The sequence below is a fragment of the Rhagoletis pomonella genome, unplaced genomic scaffold (assembly GCF_013731165.1).
Source record: "Rhagoletis pomonella isolate Grant_MI unplaced genomic scaffold, Rhpom_1.0 Rhpom_scaffold_06542, whole genome shotgun sequence".
NCBI classification, from domain to species: Eukaryota; Metazoa; Arthropoda; class Insecta; order Diptera; family Tephritidae; genus Rhagoletis; species Rhagoletis pomonella.
Window position 1 is genome coordinate 1 of NW_023465073.1, and position 9438 is coordinate 9438.

General features: G+C 39.1%; 2 non-coding genes across 2 annotated transcripts; both read right to left on the reverse strand.

Annotated features, from left to right (window-relative positions):
• Positions 1-1654: 1654 nt before the first annotated feature.
• On the reverse strand, positions 1655-1726 carry Trnad-guc. The gene has a single exon. It is a non-coding gene; the product is annotated as a tRNA-Asp (tRNA).
• A 3694-nt stretch (positions 1727-5420) lies between these two features.
• Trnad-guc lies at positions 5421-5492 on the reverse strand. The gene has a single exon. It is a non-coding gene; the product is annotated as a tRNA-Asp (tRNA).
• Positions 5493-9438: the final 3946 nt, after the last annotated feature.

Below are 9438 nucleotides of genomic sequence, written 5' to 3' on the forward strand. Positions count from 1 at the left end.
AAAAAAATGCACCTTATGTAAAAAATAAGAACACGATATGGATATCCGATCGAATATTCGGTAGGCTGATGTCCCAAATAAGTTTTACAATAATGTTGCACTGAGTTTTTGTGAAGTTATTTGAAGTTAAATATAATTCAGTTACTATGGAAAACCAAGTTGAATCATATGAAAAATACCGAACTATAGTGGACGATTCAATTGAAGAGTTATAAAAATATTTCAAAACAAAAAGACGTAAGCGCGACATATTTTTCAAAATTTGCTGTTTAACGAAGAGATCTCCCTAGAACTTCCAGATGTATTTCTACATCAAAAATAAAATTTTTGAAAAAATTTCGATCACAACTTTTTTGCGGTTAGATCTCGTTTTGGCAATGCTTTGAAGAAAAAGCTAACGACTCTGACGATGGTTATATTTTTTTGCAGTGATGAGGATATGAAAACAATTGGTAGATAAGGGTACAAGGAACAAATCAGCGATTTATGAACTAGAAATGAAAAAGTATTTAAAATTACCCCTTTACCCAGACAAAAAGGTCTTTTAAACTGGTGGAAGAAAAGTTGCAAGAATGTCATCATTTCTTTAAAATGTCAAGGAAGTATCTTGGTGCACCATCTGCTTTAGTGAACTCAGAAGGAAAAGTTTTTTGTGCACTGGGTATCATTTAATTTGAAAATAGAAACAGTTTATTGCCCTTAAATGCGACAAAGCTGCATTTCATAATAAGAAAACATAAGACTTTTTATTTTTAACATAACATATAAAAAATGTGGTCTAATTCACAAAAAATTATATACACATATTCGGTTAAAACAGCACTTAAATCTTTTATTAATTTGGGTTATAATTTACTATACTGAACTATGTACTTATAACTAGAAGTCAAAAAGACTTTCTTAGTACTCAAAGTTGGTGTCTTAAAAGAAAGCAATAAAAAAATGTACATCTCCCCGACGGGGAATTGAACCCCGGTCTCCCCCGTGACAGGCGGGGATTCTGACCACTATACTATCGAGGATGTTGATATTATCAATAGCTTTATTGCTCCAAACGATTTTTTATTTTAACGACTTGTATTCATTAACATATTAAGACTCATGCTGAATTTCCACTAGGAAATAAAATGACGAAAAATTTGTGCCATTTTGTAAAAATGCTACGTGGAAACAGATTGAGTGACTGTTATTCCTGTGGTAATGACACCGATTTTTTGCTCAACTTTTCCAATCAAATTTTCGTCATTAAATGCACAGCGAAATGCCGACATAAAGAATATTTTATAAACAGGTCTATTCTGCGCTGGTAATAAAAAGTTTGTAAACGGTAAATAAAGTTCCTGTCAATTTTTAAACCCTTTTCGCATTCTGTATACTCTTGTAACCGGTAAATTATTGCCCCGTGAAATATGCAACGCCAGGATTTGCGCAATTCTAGAATCGCGGTGACAAGAACTGGTAACATTTTTTGGTAATACAATTTTCCGGTTACAAAATCTTCGCTAACCTGCAGAATAGACCTGTAAGTAATAACAATAACGGCTTAATTTAAGTCAGTAAATTAACTTGCAGTCGTCATAATTCATAGTCTAATAAAACTAGTTTTCACAGACACAATAATTTTTTTAAGGCAAACTAAAAAAAAACATCACATCTCCCCGACGGGGAATTGAACCCCGGTCTCCCGCGTGACAGGCGGGGATACTGACCACTATACTATCGAGGATGTTGAAAGAAGCATGTCAAACACCAAACAAATGTTAGAAAGCTTCTAACGCAATACATTAGACCGTCACTAAGAGAGCGAGCAGGGAGAAATAGCAGCGCTAAATTTAGTAGAACTTTAGTACTGTGCGCTGTTAGGGACATCTGTTGTTTTACACAGAAAATCAGCAGCATTCTATTGTCATGCGTTTAACAAGAGATGGCGCTCTTAATACAGTTCACAGTTGCTTACTCATAGCTGAACTTTTAGAAAAAGCTCCACTACGTACATATACTAGGACAGTGCCGTTGTTGGCACTATCGTCATTGCTGTCGGTCGCTAACCGCTATTTGTTTTGTTTATATAAAAAGTTATTGCACTCGCAAGCACGCGAATGAATCAATTGAAGAAGAGGCAAGTTAGTTGATATAAATGACAATGCCGATTAACGCTCTCTAGAAATCTACATACTCTATTTTTTCTAAATTTAGCTAAACAAATCTAATGTTGCAGTATAACTAGAAAATATGTACACATGGGAGAGAGGGAGAGCGATACAGTGTTATGGTGTGCGAGAGCGCGCGTTATATTACACATGCGCAATTGTGCTCTCTTTGCAAATACATACATTCAAAAAATAGCATTTCTTGCAAGTGTTCATAAAGTGGATGGAAGAAAAATATATGCACATACATATGTAGGTGCACACAAATAAGCAGTGAAAAGCAAGACGAACAGCAAACGAGAAATGCCGGTCAGAGTCAAGAGACACATTGAAATACAAACACACTTTTCAATATGGCCGACATGATGGCAAGTAAAACGCAATAAAATACAAAACAAAACTACAAAAAAGAACCATTTCAATGTGCGAAGGTGAAGTTAAGCGTAGGGTCGTACATAGGCATGCTTTCGCTCTCTGTCTCGCATATTGAGCAAGTTGGCTGTTATTTAGCGCTGCGACCGCTGGCGATGGTCCAGTTTTGCCCTGCAATTTGTCTTTTTTGTGTTTGCTTTGCTTTTTATTTTTTCGCGTCTCTCTTTTGACACATAATGCGATTGTGTCGCCGTCGTATCATCATTAATGTTGCTGTCCATCTCTGCAGTGCTGTTAGCGTGTGTTTTTGTGTGCCTAGTTCAGTGTTGCCATACATGCGCTTATCCTACCAAAAGTGTTAGGTTTTTTTTTTCCATTTGGTAGGTTGTTAGGCTAGATTGAGGCCCATATTATGAGTTGCATTCGATCTTCGACTGTGGTCGAGAGTGGTAATCGAACGAATTTTCATTTGGTATTATGACGCTCATTCGATGAATAATAGTGCTATTGTAAATTTCGGTCGTTTAGGTTGTTCACAATAGTACATTTTTCACCGCTGAGAAGTTTTGTTCACAAATGGAGCAAACTAGTGTACTTATACATGTATGTTTATGTAAATTTGTGATGCTTAGTAAACTGGCCAGGAGTAGAAATTTTTTAAGAGGGTTTAAGTGACGTCTTTCGAATATATTGTGACATAAAATATATTTAAGAAATTTGCCAACAGATTTATTAAAAACTTTCGATTGTCAAAAGAGGTGTTTGTGAGCTATTTAAAATATTTTTAAACTATCAAAAGCTTTACGATTTTGTTCTCAGAGATCGTGATTTTGAGCTTGTGTTTAGTATTTAGTATTCACGACGTTAGAACTGCATGAAATTAACAAGAAGTTTTTAAAATTAGTATCCAGCCGCCAAAAAGTAAGGAAACAAATGCAAAATCAATTTTCTAACACTTCTCTAAACCTTTGAAAGCAAAATTCTGTTCGACAGAAAATTCGATACACAATGAACATTTCGACACGGCTGCATAGCTCATAATACGAATTTCACTTTCGATCTGCCATCTTCGATAACCAGCAAAGATCAAAAATCGAATGCAACTCATAATAAGGGCCTGAATTTTAGTAGGCGACCACAACAGGACAACCGGGTGAAGTGTAAGTTGCTGGTAAGGTATTGCCCTTCACCTGGCAGTCCTTACCACTTCCCTGCCGAATCTCCATTACTTTAACAAAGACGTGGCCGCCTTATGAAAGTAGGAATTAAGAATGTACTTTTGGTATCAGACATACTTCTGAGCCGCTTTACAAAGTAAGTTACGCATAATGCAGAGTAGTCGCTCAGAGTAGAATGGCGCTTGGAAATAACTTCGGCTGCACGTTATTTTGCAACTGACAACGTAATGTGTCGTCGGAGGTGTTGATTTTGCGCTTTACTAGTAGATGACATTGGCCATGATGACAATTTTGGTACTAAAAACTGAAAGAAAACATGGCTTACCTCGTAAGGTGCTTACCTATTTTCCCAGTGGGAAAATAAATTGTTGTACGCAGCTTAGTTTTTAATTGTACTAGCTGTATCTTAGTTTTACTAAATGTTATGTTATCTACTTTTTTAGTGAACTTGACATTGAAAAAAAAATTAAAAAATCAAAACAAATTTTGGTAGGTTTTGATTGGTTTCGGCAGGCAATTTCGGTATGACAAAAAAACTTGTCCGTGGCAACACTGGCCTTGTTATTGCTTGCTGCTCTGTTTTGGTTACTGTTCGGGTAGGTTTTGGTCTTTTGCTTTTATTGCCCCTCTCGCTCACTGTCTCTCCGTATGCCTAATCATTAACGCCGAGTAAAGCGATGAAGTCGACTGAAATAAGCCAGCAAAGAAGCGACGCAAAAGCCATTCATTCGATTGCATGCAATTAAGAGTATGAGCTCGGCTATAAGTTAGACATTGTGCTCATGCTTTTTGTTATTATTGTTGTTGCTAATGCATATTTCGAGCTTCAGTTTTTATATACGATTTTTGTGTGCTTTCGTTGAATGGTAGGCGGCTGCCGTTATGGTGTATCGCATTGTATATGTAGATGCGGTCGCTCGGTCGTTTGTTAGTGGACATGAGAATGTGGCATCGCATAACAAAGAAAATATTGTAATTTGCTTTTGTTGTTTTTATAACTTGATTTTCTTTTTTGCTTTGAGGGAGTACACACAGCCTGTGTATATTTATTTATACACATACGAAGCGTTGCGGATGACGTAATATTTTACTTTTACTCAGTGTGCTGAAGCTGGACATCATTTGCCTTTAAACAAATAAGTAGGTTTTCAGTGTTTTTAAATTTTATTTCTTTTTGGAGCAAAGTCGATTGTTTTTATTGCAGTTGTGCGACAAGTTCAATGTCTAGTGTGGCTCAAATTTCAAGTTCACGAAATTCGAGTATTTTACGCATGCGTACGTACCAGTGGGGCTAATCATCAATCGCAGATACTAGCCACTATACTATCGAGGAAAAATATTTAATTTTGATGTTAAACAGTTAATATTGCTAAGGTACATTAGGAAAAAAATGCCTTACTGTTAGTACCATCTGTGTTTATTTTCAGAGTGATTTAGGACTTTAGTAGCCCGTGTCAATATCGATCGTACTTCCCAGAGCTGATTTAAAGTACTGACAGATAAGACTGGCCTATCGGCTTATGGAGTTAGAGAGAATGGAGTGAGAGGCAGTGTGTATTTTATCTTGTAAAATACTGCTTTTCCCATACTTTGTCTCTGTTATCCCGCTGGGGCCTGTTGTAATTTTTTGTATTACATGGTTGAGGAAGAACTCTGATATTCGCATGGGTGCTTGACATCGATAAAAAAAAAAACTGTCACAAAAAATTGTTAATCACATCTCCCCGACGGGGAATTGAACCCCGGTCTCCCGCGTGACAGGCGGGGATACTAACCACTATACTATCGAGGATGTTGACGTGAGGTCTTCGCTAACAGTATATGAATAGCACTTAGCAAAAAAATGAAATTGTATGCGAAAACACCATGGAAAGAATTTCAGGAAGCGGTGTTAAAGCTACATATCGCACGTTTAATAATATACAGAATTATTTCAAAGTTTTAATTTTGTGGGAAAACACAATCAAAGGATCTTCAATTCATTCAGTTGGTATACCAAGATACAGATGTAAATTAATATATCTTCGCCATCTCTGGGAAGTTTAGTCATCGGTTAGGCTGAACATATTCTCCTTTTCAAGCTCATTAATTGTATGATGAAATCTCCAAAAAAGTAAATTTTGAATCACATCTCTATATTATTCAACGTGCAATATGTATTTATGTATTTTAAATTCTATTTTTATGTGCAGACTAACCTGATTAAAAAGACTTTTGCTTGGGAACGCTAAACATGCATATGCGTGCACTAAGGCTGGGACTATCCACATATTTGTATACCCCGATATTCATGTATACGGATGAAATCCGGAAAAAGTTCAGAGAAAAATTTTCTTATACGAAGAATACACAATTTTTAATTTTTTTAAACCGACTAGTGGTTGTCACAAAATAGAGCAGTTCATCCCATATAAAGAAATCAGTGGTGCTATTAGTTGCATGTACCTTTGCGACTAATCCCGAATAACGTCTGTGGCTGTGAGTTCTACCGTTTAGTTATCCTATTTGGCAACTCCTTTTAATCCTATCGAAAGCGGCTTTGAAGTCGACAAATAGATGGTTACCAACTCCTCGCCGCCGCACCTGAATAGCTCAGCTGGCGGGCCGTCAGTTCACGCAGGTTTGTTGTTTTTCAGCTGCAAAATTGCTATTCGCACCTCGTGTTAGTTGACTCCTTAGTCTTCGACTGGGGGTATGGGTTCATCTCCTCAGCTGGTTTAAGTGCTGTTACCGTTAAAAAGGATATAGAAATGTTCCCTCCATAATTGAAATACGTTTCCGACATCGGCCACTAGTCGCTCAACTTTTGGATTCGATTTTCGGGCGTTTTCCTATCGTTCAGCGTTTGAAGCTCTTCGCGTTCATGTAGCTCTGCCTCTTTCTTTTTCTTACGACAACTACGCCTCGCTTCCCGCTTCAGTTCCTTATAACGGTCTCACATAGGACCTGTATGCGGAATCTTTTTTCTCTGCAGCTTCTTGACATTCCTCATCGTGCCAGTTGTTCTTTCGGGCTCGCTGAAATCCCGCTACTTTTTCGTTGGCAGTACTTAATGAGCGCGGAATCTGGTTCCACTACTCACATATGGCAGTTTGTTGAAGAGGGCCCTCGGAGAGCAGGTCGAGTTGAGCTTTCCTTGCGGTGTTGGGCGAACATTTTTTACTGCAAAGAGGCGGGCGAGTATCTTGGTTGTAGTCGATGATTGGACCTCTGAGTGTACGTACGTCTAAAACACTGCAAGCGTGCCTTCCGTCTATCACAACATGATCTATTTGGTCTCTGGTTTTTTGATCTGGAGACAGCCTCTTAGATTTATGAATCGTTTTATGCTTAAACCTAGTACTGCTTACTACCATGTTTCGGGCCCCGGCGAAGTCAAGCAGCCTCAGTTAGTTATCGGACGTTCCTTTGTGGAGGCTGAGTTTTCCGATAGTGGCGCTAAAGATTCCTTCCTTGCCCACCTTGGCATTGAAATCGCCAAATAAGATTTTGATATCGTGTTGGGGGCAGCGCTCATATCTATGCTCCAAGCGCCCATAAAAGAGATCCTTAAAGTCCGGTCCGCCGTATTTTTTGGATGGCGGTGATGTCAGCTTGGAAGCGGCACCTTCCCCATTAGGGCGCGGGATATTCCAGGTGCAAACCAGCAAATCATAGTCCTTTATACGTTTGCCGTGGTCGTCATCAGAAGATGGCTGTCTCATCCGAGGCATGCTGTTCTTTTTCGTAGGGCAGGCTTTTAATCCGAGGCTTTACGCTTTCTAAATTAGGCCGCCCAAAATGTCTGGAAGTAGCGAGCTGCGATTTGAATCATACACAAAAAAATCTCTCTTGGTCACTCCCAGGTGAATGACAGTCAGAAGTTTTTCCTACTTACATGCACATCTACGCACGGAACCATATCCTGATCAGCCCTAAAAATTATATACACATAAAAATTGAAGGATTTCCTTTTATGTTAAATATTTAATAGTAAATTTGTAGAATAAATAAAAATGAATAAATATTTAAGCATGCAAAATGTCCTATCGAGATACAGTTGACGGATTTTCCTACATTGATGTGTGGCTGTCTATTAACAAGCTCTTATATATAGGTACTTACACGTTGCATATATTTAGCGAGCACCTCTGCATCATATCAGTACAATACCAGGTACATACGTAAGTAGTGCTCACTGAATTCTATTTTGACATGAATCTGCTTTTCGTCTACTCTACTGTCATTTCCGACAGAAAACCCCACCAACAACGGTTCCCTTCCCTGCAATCCAAGAGACAGACATTGACGACGCCACCGACGATGTTGTCTTTATTGCATTTACAGTAGTAAACCAGAATAGCAACACAAAAATCGAAGAATATAGACTGTTGGCGCGGCACACCCAGCCAGTTGGAAAGCTTTACGCAGACAGGCAATAAATTTGGGTGTGGTTAGAGGTAGGGAGGGAAGCAAGGACTTTGAAAACATTGCGATGCATGAAGATGCAAGGATGAGACAAATAAAAAGAGAGCAGACACTCAGCGAGACAATTTCGATACATTTTCGGGTGTGGGAGATTAAATATTTTGGGCGCACACCAGCAGCGGGTAGACTCGAACGAGTATTTACCAGCTACGCACGAATGTGCGAGTTTTTGTAAAACAGTTGTCTGTACATTCACGTAATACGGTATGTTGCGGTATGTATTTATACCACTCAGACATGGAGTTTCCCACGCATCAAATGGTAGCGCCACTAACTACCAAACCTATTCCCCGGCCCGTGAAAGTTAGATGGCGCACAACGCTAACGGGGGCGACTAGGCGCTAATATCCCTGTGTATGTAGGTAGCAGACGACATGGAAATCTAACAGCGCTTACTGACACCGTTATGGCGGGCGGTGGCGAAAATCGGCGTTAGCCGAAGGGAAAGTTAAATACTCGCATGTTGTTCGTTGTGGACGATTTTCAGCACCCAACATAACGGCAACACACAACCATAAAGGACACTGATGTATGTATGTAGCTGTTATTGTTTTGGTCTGCCTACCTCGCCTCTTCACCTACACAGTTTCTACCCTGGCTTAGACGCTGGGTTCATAATGACGTTTGCCGACCCTACGGCAATGGTATACACATATATATATATACGTACGTACTTACATATGCATATGATGATGACGCTTACGATGATGTCTGAAATGTCCTCAACGCTTTGTGGGTATGAGGAGTTCACCATGGTAACGACCGTACGTTGTTGCTGCCATTTGTTGGTTGGGTTAGATGGCTGCTGGCTGTTGGCGGGTTGTTAAATGCCAACGTACGCGTACACAGTAATGCTCGTAAAATAGCAGGAAAAATTAAAATAAACGAAAGGAAAGCTCGTTCGTAATAAAACGTGACGACAAAGACGTCTGGTGGCCTTCAACCTTTTTCGGTTTCCAGGACACAGCTGGTTGGTTGGTCCTACTGAAGTGTAAGAATGTCTGTGTGTGTGTCTCTTTCATGTTTATGGCTTAGATTATTTTTATATATTTTTCCCCGTTGCAATGTAGAATTTGTTCACATTTACTGCGTCGTTGACCGATTCCGGCGCACTAAGTATGATTTGACAATCGGCAAGCTAACGAAGCTCCCACTCAACTGAACTCATCCTCTATGCGACAGGTTCGGTCATTGGGTCGTTTAGGACTTTCAAAGTCTTCACTGATAAACTTTCAAGCTGGGGTACTTGGCTGACGTTTTAGTTGCGCATT